Source organism: Lutra lutra, chromosome 5 (genome assembly GCF_902655055.1).
Source record: "Lutra lutra chromosome 5, mLutLut1.2, whole genome shotgun sequence".
Lineage (NCBI taxonomy): Eukaryota > Metazoa > Chordata > Mammalia > Carnivora > Mustelidae > Lutra > Lutra lutra.
In genome coordinates this window covers 37,051,701-37,064,446 of record NC_062282.1, presented here as the reverse complement: position 1 = coordinate 37,064,446, position 12,746 = coordinate 37,051,701, and the positions used below count along the sequence as shown (strand labels likewise).

General features: G+C 40.0%; 1 pseudogene; it reads right to left on the bottom strand.

Moving 5' to 3' along the window:
* Nucleotides 1-1,009: 1,009 nt before the first annotated feature.
* Nucleotides 1,010-2,277, bottom strand: LOC125101131 (rhomboid domain-containing protein 3-like; annotated as a pseudogene).
* Between the last annotated feature and the right edge of the window lie 10,469 nt (nucleotides 2,278-12,746).

Sequence of the window (12,746 nt, the reverse complement as noted above, 5' to 3'; positions counted from 1 at the left end):
GGTTACTGCCTGTGTTCTCTAGGATTTTGATTGATTCCTATCTCACATTTAGGTCTTTTATCTATTTTGAGTCTATTTTTGTGTATCATGTGAGGAAATGGTCCTGGTTCATTGTTCTGCATGTGGCTGTCCAATTTTCCCAACATATTGGTGCTCTTTTAATATTAAGGATATTAACTGTTTATAGATGACACACTGTACATATTTTCTCCTAATCTGTATTTTGTTTTTATCTTGTGGTGTCTTTCATCATGTATAAATTTTCTTTAAATTTTTATGTAGTCAAAAATATCAGTCTTTTTCTGTATTTCTAATGTCCTTTTCTATCCCTAAGATAATTTGTGAATCCTATAGCTTTTACACAATTATATAGTTTTATCTTTAGAACTTTCATGAATTTGGAATTTATCAGTTCATATGATATGTGTGATAAGAACCTAAATATATCTATCAAAGTGGATAACACATTAGCCTCTAATTTATTGGATTATCTTTCTCTTCCTCACTATTCTGAAACATTGTGTATATTCTCATGTACAGGAGTGTCTCCTTTTGTCTCTCTATTCTTCACTGAATTATTTCTCTTTTCCTCCACTAATATCACACTTATTTTCCAAATATGGCTCTCCAGTTTTCCTTGAGCTATTTTTATTGTTTTGTTTTGCCAAAATTTACCAGAGTCTGGTTTATTCTGTTGTTTCAAATTAAGTACCATGATTATTACATGAAAATGTGGGGCCAAATGTGATAAAACAAGAACTTAAATAAGAGAAATAAATATCAGAAAGGGAGAAACAAAAAAAGTCACAATTAGTTACAATTTGTGTGATTTTCTACATAGAAAATCCTGGAAAGTCAATTAAAAAACTATTAAAATGAAAAAAATAATTTAGTAAGGTGACTATTTAGAAGATAATATATATGATAATACTTTTTCTGGGGGGGGGGAAGCAAACTGGTACTTATTCTAGGCAGTGCCAGTGTGGGGTGCGGTGTGGATGGGGGGCTCTCCTATATCACACTGTGAGTCTCTGAAGACAGAACTGGGGCTTGGGTAGACTACCCACCCACAGGCCAAGCCAGTGGTCACTTGAGGGTCTGCCTGGCTGCAGAGGACCAGGGCCCTTGGGGGTGGGCAGGCAACCCCTCCCCTGAGTCACTAGGACTTCAGTGCCCACCTCACCCCCCACGCCCTCAGCCAGCAGTGACTCACAGCACCCTCCATGCGGTCCATGGCTGTCGATGCCACCACTGCCTGCTCTGTGGGGAACCCATGTGCTCCAGCTGCTGCAGCTGCAGAGAGGAGACTGGACTTAGGCAGCCATCATGGGCTCTCAGGACACTATGCGGCCCCTCACGAGTGAGGCCTGGATCCCCTCCTGCAGCATCTCTTCCTCTCGGGCTGCCCACAGTGGAGTCCCTGAGGAGAAGCTGGGCTAAACCCAGGCTGGGCTCCCCTCTCAGGAGCCCTCCCAGATCTGCTACCCAGGCCCCAGGCCTGGCAGGAGTGGGGCTGAGCCTTCACTATGGGATGGGAGGCCGTGTAAGGAAATCCAGGGGCAAGAGGCCTCACTCCAACTGGATGGGGACTAGGCAGGCAGCTCAGCCAGGCCACTTGGGGTGGGAAGGCATCGGAGTGGCCTGTGCCCTGCCAGGACCCTGCATAAGAGGCCCTCCTGCAGCGCTTATGGCTTCAGCTCTGAGAGCTCTAGCCACTGCAAGGTCCCAGCTGCATAGTCCCAGCTGCATAAGCCAGGTCCCAAGTAGGCTGCAGAATAGCTACAGGAAGGGTGGCTCAGAGCTGAGCAGCGGTGTAAGGCCAGCAGCAGCCATAGCAGCAACCACAGTGATAGTAACCCCTGGGGAGGTCTAAGGGGTAACTCTGCTCTGCCAGCATGGCCAGCTGGACAGGCACGGAGGTGTAGCCAACCGCGGCACTGAACACCCCGAGACCTGTCAGCAGCACACCTATTAGCCCAGCAGTCAAGGGGAACAGGGCAGAGGCATGCAGAAGTGCCATGTGCCCAGGTTGCCCTCTTGGCACTGACCCAGTGTGGGCAGGAGCAACGGACTCAGGAGCAGGCCAGGATGGGCCATGTAGCCCAGGGTGTGGGTCATCAGCCAGGGAGCCTGCCAGGGGCCTAGCTCTGGGGCCAGGGTGAGGCTGGGGCCAGACCCCACCAGCCTCATGTTGCTCAACAGCAGCAGCATAATGGAGGAGACAAGAGGCCATGCTGGGGACAGTAAGAATGCATGGAAGGGGGGATGCTCTGGCATGCACAGAGTGGCTGAAGGTGTCAAGGGTGGTCTTGGGGCTCTGTGCTTGCTTACTGAGAAAACTGGAGGACAGAATGAGAGCACAAGGATGGGAAATGATAGAGAGTGGGGAGCCCACTTTTTTTTTTAATTTATAGAAATAACAAAATACAAGCATTTATTTTAAAATACATTTTTAAAAGATTTTATTTATTTATTTACTTGACACAGAGAGAGAGAGAGAGAGATCACAAATAGGCAGAGAGGCAGGCAGAGGGGAAGGGGGAAGCAGGCTCCCTGCAGAGGAAAGAGCCCAATGTGAGGTTCGATCCCAGGACCCCGAGATCACGACCTGAGCTGAAGGCAGAGGCTTAACCCACTGAGCCGCCCAGGCACCCCCTATTTTAAAATATCTTTAACAAAAACAAAAACAAAATGCTATGAATTATATACTCATGAATATATTGTAATGATTTATTTATTCATTTGAGAGAGACAGAGATAGTGTGAGTGGGGGGAGGGGCAGAGGGAGAAGGAGAGCATCCTCAAACAGAATCCCCACTGAGCCTGGCACCTGGAGCTCGGGGCTCCATCCCAGGATCATGACCAGAGCTAAAATCAAAAGTTGGTCATTTGACTGAGCCACCCAGGTGCCCCTTTATGAGTATATTTACCTAAAATCATGTAAAACTTACAAGAAGGAAAATTTAAAATTTCTCAAGACTCAATAAAATGGTGATAACAAAACAGAGAGGACTCAACATTACAAAGATGTCAATCTTCCCCAAATTAATCTATAAATTGATGCAATTCTATTTAAATTTTATTTTTAAAAGTAATTGATCAGAACAATTGATTCAAAAGAATCTGTTAAGTACAAAAACATTTGGTAAACTAGAAATAAAACAAAGTTCCTTTGTATAATTATGTGTGTCTACCAAAAATTATATGTTCAGGAGTATACGACCAGCCCAAGGGTCCCCAAAAACATTTAAGATAATCTTCAAGTGGGGGTGCCTGGCTAGCTCAGTCAGTGGAGTGTGTGACTCTTAATCTTGTGTTGTAGGTTGGAGCACCATGTTGGGTGTAAAAATTGCTTTAAAATAAAATCTTAAAAAAAAAATACACCTCAAATGAAGTTGAAAGTCAGGAAAGTCCCATGTTATATGTTCAGAGTGATTAAAATAAACTTTTCATTCCCAGAATCTTGAACAAGAATAAACAGCTAAAGATCACCTGACACCCAAGGAAAAGATTTCATATAGAAAGAGCAACCAACAAAAATTATATTTAATAAAAGAATACTGTAGGATTTCTAATTAACGTAAAGTATTAATCCTACTTTCCTCACTACTCTTCAGTGTTTTGGTGAGTCTGAGATATTTTTTGTAATTGTTTCTCATCCTAGGATCTTCCTTCCTGTTCCCATATTTCCCCCTTTAATTTGATTTACTCTCTTGATTTTGAGGAGGACTTTCTTCAGTAGCTTGCTGAAAACAAGTATGGATGGGAGATAAATTTTTTGAGATAGTTCCTACTTTAACATGTTTTTATTTTGTACTCATATTTAGTTGACATTTCAACAGGGCCTATAACTCTAGGTTGGAAACATTTCTCTGCAGAATTTTGGAGATGTTTCTCTTCTATTAAGAATATCAAAGCTACTCTATTTTTTGACCATGTCCCCTTCTAGCGAACCAGTATGATTTCTCCTTATCCACAGTGTTCTGAAATTTCACAGTAATGTCCTTGATATGAGTCTATTTTCATTCAACTGGGAATTTGGTGGAAACCTTTAGCCTGCATTTCCTTCAGATTTAGTTAATTTTTGAATTATTTCATTGTTGATTTCCTCAAATTTCTTTGTTCTATCTTTCTATTATTTGGATATTGGGCCTCCTGGACTAATTATACAATATTACCTTTTTTCTCTTCCTACAGCCATCTCTTTGTCCCTCTGCTTTATTTTCTGTGAGGTTTTCCTCAACTTTATTTTCCCAAACCTTTTCATTTCTTTCATCGTGTTTTAAAATCTAATTCCCCCCCAAATGTTCTTTCTCATAATAGCTTGTTCTTTTTTTCATAGATGGAATATCATTTCTTAATCTGAGGATTTTTATGATAATTTTCTACTGAAATTTCTTGTCTTTATATAATTTTTACTAATAAGTTAAATTTCTTCTGTTTTGGTTTCTGTTTCCATATTAAATCTTTTCCTTGGGTCTTTGGTGATTTTTTTACTTATTCTTGTTCAAGACTGTAGGGATTAAAAGTTTATTTTAATCATTCAGAGCAAATATATGGGACTTTTCTGACTTTGAGATTCATTTGAAGATCATCTTAAATACTTTGGGGACCCTTAGGCTCGTCACATACATCTGAAAGTCTTCTTTTAATGTCCTATCTGGAGAGTAAAGGTAATAGTCAATTAGTAAAAAGATACAGGCTTCCAGTTATGGATTGAATAAGTCATGGAAATGAAAGTTACAGCATAAGGAATATAGTCAATGTGTTATATAATAGTCATGGTGACTGATGGTAGCTCCCTTGTTGTGAATATAACATAATACATAGAGTTGTGGAATCAACATGTTGCACACCTGAAACTAATGTAACATTGTGTGTCAGGTATAGTTAAATTAAAAAAAAAAAAAAGGAAAGAGAAGAAAAGGTTCTTAGCATCCAGCATTCAGTGTGTTTGAGGACACTGATCTTCCTATTTTCAGAGAAGTACCCATGCAGCAGCTCTACAAAGACAGAACAAACTTGTACAGTCACACTGAGTCCTATCCTAATCAGGGCTGGATACATGGTTTAATTCTCTACAGAGTCATCTTAACATTAGTAATTTTTGAACAATGGGTATGCATTTTAGTTTTGCTCTGAGCCTCACAAATTAGGTGTCCAGTCCTGAGTACTCACACCTTCAAGTCTGCAGATCCAAGACTAAAGACCCTTAGTTTTCCTCTCTTCCGTTTTCTCTGAGGGTGGGAAAAGGGCCTTTGGCCAACAACATACAATTCAGGTGGGGGTTCAAGGATCTGTTTCTAAATTAAACTTCACACAATTCTATTTATTCTAACACTGCTTTTTACCCTTCCTTCCCCTCCCTCCAAAAGTAACTGTGCCTAGATCTAGCTTTGCATGGGCACCAAGGTAACAGTATGTTGGAAGCTGATATTTCTCTACCGTTTCTGTATGTCTTGGTTACAAAATCTATCGAAGTGGCTCCTCTTTATGCACAGTGGGATAGGGTCCTTCCCGTGAATGCTTAACTTGCATTGTATGTCCAGTAGAGTACTCTGGTGTTAGCCTGACTCTTCATGGTATTGTGGGATATAAGGGGAAGTGTTGGCCAACTTCTGCCTTTTTTTCTGGTGATCACATCCATTATATGTTTTGCCAATAAAATCTGTTCCTTAATCCATTACAGTGACTTGGTAGCGTTTATTCCAAGCTCCAGTGTACAAGGCACAGCTCCAAATTGGATGCATTTTGCACAAAATTACCTCAAGAAAAAAAAATACCACTATTGTGCAATCTATAACAATAGTGGTAATAACAACAAAATCATTACAACAACCATCCACATATTTTGTTTTATAGTTTGCAATAGTGCCAAAACATTTTTTCTTTACAACATTGGCAGATATGTACTATTTCCCTGTTTTATGGGAAAGGAAACCAAACTTTGGAATGGTGACTATTTCTAAATTCATAAAAAGATGAAATGGTAGTGCTGTGACTCAAAACCACTGCCTTCAAATAAATATTCTTTTGACCAGTATAAATCAGCAAGCTTGTCTCATCCACACACAGAGGTTTCTCTTTTTCATATACTATCTCCATTTTTGCAAGTTTTCCGTTTTTAAAAAAATATTTTATTTATTTATTTGACAGAGAGAGAGATCACAAGTAGGCAGAGAGGCAGGCAGAGAGAGAGGGGGAAGCAGGCTCCCCACCGAGCAGAGAGCCCGATGCAGGGCTCAATCCCAGGACCCTGAGATCATGACCTGAGCTGAAGGCAGAGGCTTAACCCACTGAGTTACCCAGATGCCCCCATTTTTGCTAAATTTTCTACACTGAGAAGAGCTAAACCTTCTGTCTTTCCCTTTTGGTCAAAAGTTCCTTAACAAACAAAAACCTATATTTATTAACTCTCCTGAGCAACCATTAATCTTCCAGAATGCATACAAAGCTGCTTTGTATCAGAAGCCAAACCCAGTTACTGCTTATCAATTTCACCCATCTTCAAAAAGACATTTATAGAACACCTAACATGTTGCTTATCCTAAAATAGAGTATGCCTTCTTTGCAACAGTTTAACAAAAAACAAGATCACTACAAATGGCCAAATAATCTAGTCATAGAGATGAATTAGTTTTATCTAACTTAATTTTAATTTTTTTAAAAAATAACAAAACAATTAAAATGTTATGAGAAATAAGATACTGGTCCTATTCTGAGATAAAACTCCATACATAAAGTCAAATATTCGTATATAAATTGAAATTTAAGTCATTTATAGTGAAAAATGTTCTCTTTCACCATCTGCTCCCCCAACATTGGAAATGTTGAGGTAAAATTTTAGGGATCAGTGTTTTGACATCTTGATTTTGCCTTCTATAAATTGCTTCAACTCCAAAATGTGAACATGAGCTGCAGTTCTTAAGATACAGTCCAGCATGAAATCTTTACTTTCATCGGGCAAATATTCAGATTATTGGGCATATTCAGATTATTTAATATCCCTTCTTATTCATATGTTTGGTTAGCCACTCCTCCCCATAATCTTAACTAAACATTGTCACTTCTCTGACATAACTTGAAATATGAGAAACAGTCAGCAAAATTAAACAAATAATATATGAACTATTTATTTATTTATTTATTTATTTATTTTTCAAAGATTTTATTTATTTATTTGACAGACAGAGATCTCAAGTAGGCAGAGAGGCAGGCAGAGAGAGAGAGGAGGAGGAAGCAGGCTCCCTGGAGAACAGAGAGCCCGATGCGGGGCTCCATCCCAGGACCCTGGGATCATGACCTGAGCCGAAGGCAGAGGCTTTAACCCACTAAGCCACCCAGGCGCCCATGAACATTTATTTAAATGACTGGTTAGTTTATTGCCAAAAATCAAACATGACATAAAATTCTAAAATAAAAGATGGCTGAATATGACAGGAAGATAAATCATAATTATTACCATAAATTTACATAATAAATTTACATTTGTAGACATTAACATTTATATTAACATGAATTGCAAACATAAAAAAGAGAGCAAAAAAGAATGGAAGAAAACTTAGGTAGACTTTATTTTTTTCTTTAAATAATGAAGGCTTTTCTAGGTATGACAAAAACATGGGCCATTTTTTAAAAATACTGGTTAATTTGACTACATAACAAATAATTTTTGATGATAAAGTCACAAGACAAAAAGCATACTAGGAAAAGTTATTACCAAAAACTAAGTAGATAGTGACAAATTATGGAAGTAGGTTTGGATTCTCCTGAGGCCTCTTTCCTTTGCCTGCAGATGGCTGCCATCAATTTATGTCCTCATGTCCTCACATAGGATTTTCTGTGTGTGTATGTGTGTTCTGACTATGGTGTCTTTCCTTTTTTTTTTTTTTTTTTTTTAGCATAAGGTCCATGCCCAGGGTGGATTCCAACATGGGGTTTAAACTCATGACCTTGAGATCAAAACCTGAGCTGAGTTCAAGTGTTGGATACTTAACCAACTGAAAGACCCAGGTGCCCTCTTTTTCTTATAAGGGTGCAATATTGGATTAGGTCCAAGTCTGGTCATATTAGATCCCATGCCTACCCATATGACTTCATTTAACCTTAATTACCTCTTTACAGGTTTATCTCCAAACACAGTTACAATCTAAGCTACTGAGGGTTAGAGCTTCAATATATGAATTGGGTGGGTACGGGGGATATAATTCAGTCCATTACACCTTTGATCTGGCAATGGGATCCTTCTCCCTCCCTATCAACATACTTCTGGTGCCAAGTGACCCTACAGAGTGTATCGGGATCTGGTCTCTGATTCTTCACCTTTAAGTTGGGATGCCCACAGAGCCGATTCAGTCATAGGGCTGGTTGGGTCACACAGCAAAAGTTCTGTATGCGGGATGCCTGGGTGGCTCAGTTGGTTAAGCGGCTGCCTTCGGCTCAGGTCATGATCCCAGCATCCTGGGATCGAGTCCCACATCGGGCTCCTTGCTCGGCGGGGAGCCTGCTTCTCCCTCTGCCTCTGCCTAGCACTCTGTCTGCCTGTGCTCATGCTCTCTCTCTCTCTCTCTCTAACAAAAAAAAAAAGAAAAAAAAGTTCTGTATGCCCTTTAAGCCATTTCTGATTGGATGACCAGCAATAACTTATTGCTTATACCAAAGGGACTACAAAATGCAAAACTATATTATAATAAATCCCTATGAAATGTGTTCTTAACTTCCTCTTAGCAGGATCCCCAAAACGTTCACAGCATGCCATCTGACATGTGGGAAAGTGAATTGCAAGAGCATCTGGAGTAGAAATACATGGTCATATTAAATAATTCCAGCTAAAATGTTTACTTTAGCACATTTTACAAAAACGTATGTGAAATGAACATACTACTAGTTCCCGTCCCAGAACCTTGGAATGGACATCTGTAAAAGTCAGGGATCCAGCTCCCCCTTCTAATGAGACAGGCCTCTTTCTGGGTTGAATGGGGTGTCCACATTTGAAATGAGTACCTTGTGTATTAAGTTGGGGAGCATCTGCTTTTGTTTCAAAGAATAAGTATTGAAGAAATGTTGCCTGTCCTAGTGGGGAGGACTGGAGTGGATATTCAGGGCATCTTGTCATATTTTGAAAACATTTCTATATTTGGGGAGATTTTCACATTAGGAATCCTGCCTTCTCCCATCAAGGTCAGAGCTCAAACACTCAGCCTGTCTTGAAGCTAGCAGTCGGGCATACACTCTGGCCTTGGACACTCCCAGGGGAGGGGGACTGATTCCAAGAGGAGGAGAGGAGCACAGCAGCACTCCCATTTGGCTGGTGAAGGTAGCAGTGGGCATTGCAAGGGCCAGTTGCTGACCCGCAGGTGGCCTCAGGGGTAGAAGTAGTAGGGTATGGAGTCCCCAGCATCTCCTGTTTGATGGCTGAGGCATCCGTGGTATCGATATTTGGTGAGTTTACTGCATGAATCCTGGTGCTCCTGAAAGTTTATCCTTGAGTCTGTTTTTTCAACAATCCCAAGTAGTACCTAATAAACTTTAAGTGCTTATTTTTCTGCTTAAACTAGCCAGACTGGATTTTGTTGTTTGCAACAACATTTGGACATGATATTTTCACATCTTAATAAAGCTCACCCCAACTTACAATAAAACAAATGTAAGTTAAACTGTAAATGCATACTGTTTGTCAACTGTCAGATTGACAAAGATAGACATTTTGACTAGTTGGCATTGATATAGTGAAACACGTCCTTTCATCTATTACTGTTTGATGTAATGTTTCCTTCAATAATAATTTTTAAAAATTAAATATTGCCTTCCATAAGAGGTAACCCATATCCACATTCCCATTCTCATTTTCACACCTTTCTAGTACCCTGTCACACATTTTTCACTCAACAACATCTTATATCCTAAAAGAAAATAAAAATAAGAATTTTATAGCATTATTCCACAAACACAAGTTTTAGGGGAAAAAAAGAAAAAAATGTATTTCTTAACTGATTCTCTAATAAGTAAAAAAAAGAGCACACAAGAAGTACTATTTATTTTATGATAGTGCAGGTAATACAAAGACTTGTGTAACTATTTTGATGTACTGAAAAGAGTTGTAATGGAATTGGGACAGAAGATATAATCATATAACAAGATGAATGCTAATAAAATATTTAAATGTAACTTGAAGCCAACAATGAAGATCAAGTCACAAGGCTATAAATTATTAGTTGTCAGATTAACTGTAGGGACAGTATGCGTTCAGAGGACAGTGTTTGGGTCATTTAGTGTGGTGACACAAGTTACCCCAAAATTTAGTGGTTTAAAACAACGGTGTTATCTCCCAATTGTGTGGGCCAGGAGTTTAGGCAGGGCTCAGTTGGGTATTTCTCCTCCAAGAAGTATCAACTGGGATCACTGTATGGTACTCAGCTGGGGGCTGGCTTTGCCTGAGGCTCTGAGACACACAGATCTAGCACCTTGCTGCCCTTTGGCCTCTCCAGGCATCATCTCATTGTTGTCTCTGTGTGGTTTGGGCTTCTCACAGCATGTTGCTCTCATCGTAGTCATACTTCTCTCCTGGCAGCTTGTAAGAATAGGGAGGAAGGAAGTGGATGCTCTTGTGGCTTGGTTCAGGAAACTCTCACAATGTTACTGTTGCAATATTCGATAGGTCAGGGAGGTCAGGGTGACCACCCAGCTTGAAGAAAGGAACCACAGGACCCTTTTTCCCCTCCATATTGAGGATAGTGTCAATGTATTTGTGGCCATATTTAACTCATCATGCAAAGAATGGTCGATTTGGATTAGAAAGGTCAGAAAAAGCCATCCAAGGAAGGTATCATATAAGCTGGTTTTAAAGAATATAAAACATTTGAAAAAAATGGGGCGCCTGGATGGCTCAGTGGATTAAGCCTCTGCCTTCGGCTCAGGTCATGATCTCAGGGTCCTGGGATCGAGTCCCGCATCGGGCTCTCTGCTCAGCAGGGTGCCTGCTTCCCTCTCTCTCTCTCTCTGCCTGCCTCTCCATCTACTTGTGATCTCTCTCTGTCAAATAAATAAATAAAATCTTAAAAAAAATTTTTGAAAAAAATGAAGTGAAGTTAGGATAAGAACAAAAATATTAACTCTCTAAAAATAAAGCAGTTAACAATAGGGAAAATATGTTCAAAATGCTTAGCAAACCAAGCATTATATTTCTTTCTTAATTTATTTCGCTGTAACAACAGAAGTGACTGTGGGAATTAGTCTTAGCTTGGGCAAGTCACTTTTCCCTAATTCATGAACACATTGGTTCAACTGAGAAGATGATCTTTCTTTGAATGAGATCAACTCATTTGAAGTAAAGTGAATTTGAGCTAATAGGACCAACTGGGGAAGGTCAGTCAATGTTCAGCTTGTTTGGAGAAGAGCTCACCGTTAAAACTCCAAAGGTATAGACAAATGATTATAGTCAATCCTGAGACAGGATGCAGGACAGAAAGACAGGGGTGTGATTTAGCAACTATCAGGCAATATGGGTTTAGCAAGTATGGTCAAGGTCCTAAGAGAGTCATGATGGAAAATGTTAGTCCTACAGGGTTTCTTATAAGGCTTTGTTCAGAAAGGGTTAATCATCATAACCATAATTTGCTCACTGAGAAGAGGTTTTCCTGAGATTTGTAGTTCATAGATTAATAGTTCTGTAGGGGTGTGTGTGTGTGTGTGTGTGCGCGCGTGCACGTACATACTTCTTGCGGTATGTACAACCTCTTCTGAACCTAGTGCCTGACATTTGGCAGATATGTAATATTAATTAGGTATTACTATGCTTAATGGACTTTATTACTCATATTCTCTTAACACCAATTTAAATAATCTATATGCCTCTCAAATTTTCCCTGTATAATATTAAACTGGAAACAGGCATATTTTAGTGATACCTACCAATTAAAAATCAACCATTCCTCTGTGAAGCAAGCATAGCTCTTGTTTAACACTTCAGTTTTCAAAGTTTGTGTCTGACATGATCTTTCAATCTTTTTTTTTCTTTTTAAGATTTTATTTATTTAAAAGAGAGGGGGAGGGGGAGAGCAAGAGCACAAGCGGGGGGGGGGGGGGGGGGGCGGGGGGGCAGGGGAGAGAGGGAGAGGGAGAAGCGGACTCCCCTGCCAAGCAGAGAACCTGATGCAGGGCCCTATCCCAGGACGGCCTGATCATGATCTGAGCAGAAGGCAGCTGCTTAACAAAATGATCCACTCAGGCGCCCCTCAATCTTTTTTTTTTTTTTTACACTGATATGTAATAAATTTATGAACATCAAACCTGGCATTCTAAAAACAAAGGAAGAGGGAACAAGACTTATGAGAACTGCTTTTAAAAAAATCTTTTAATGTTTTTTAACACCCTGGAGAATCATCAGATCTTAACTGTTCTTTTACGTTAGAACGTAGATTTCTCCTCCCCTCTTTGATAGTTTTTAGTTTTATTTGGTCGGGAGTGCAGAAAATTCCAAGCTACAACCTTGCGGGGTAGGAGATAGCATTATCTTTTTTTTTTTTTTTTTTTTTTGAAGATTTTATTTATTTGACAGAGATCACAAGTAGGCAGAGAGGCAGGCAGAGAGAGAGAGAGGAAGGGAAGCAGGCTCTCCGCTGAGCAGAGAGCCTGATGCGGGGCTGGATCCCAGGACCCCGAGATCATGACCTGAGCTGAAGGCAGAGGCTTAACCCACTGAGCCACCCAGACGCCCCTAGGAGATAGCATTATCTTAAACAGTGCTC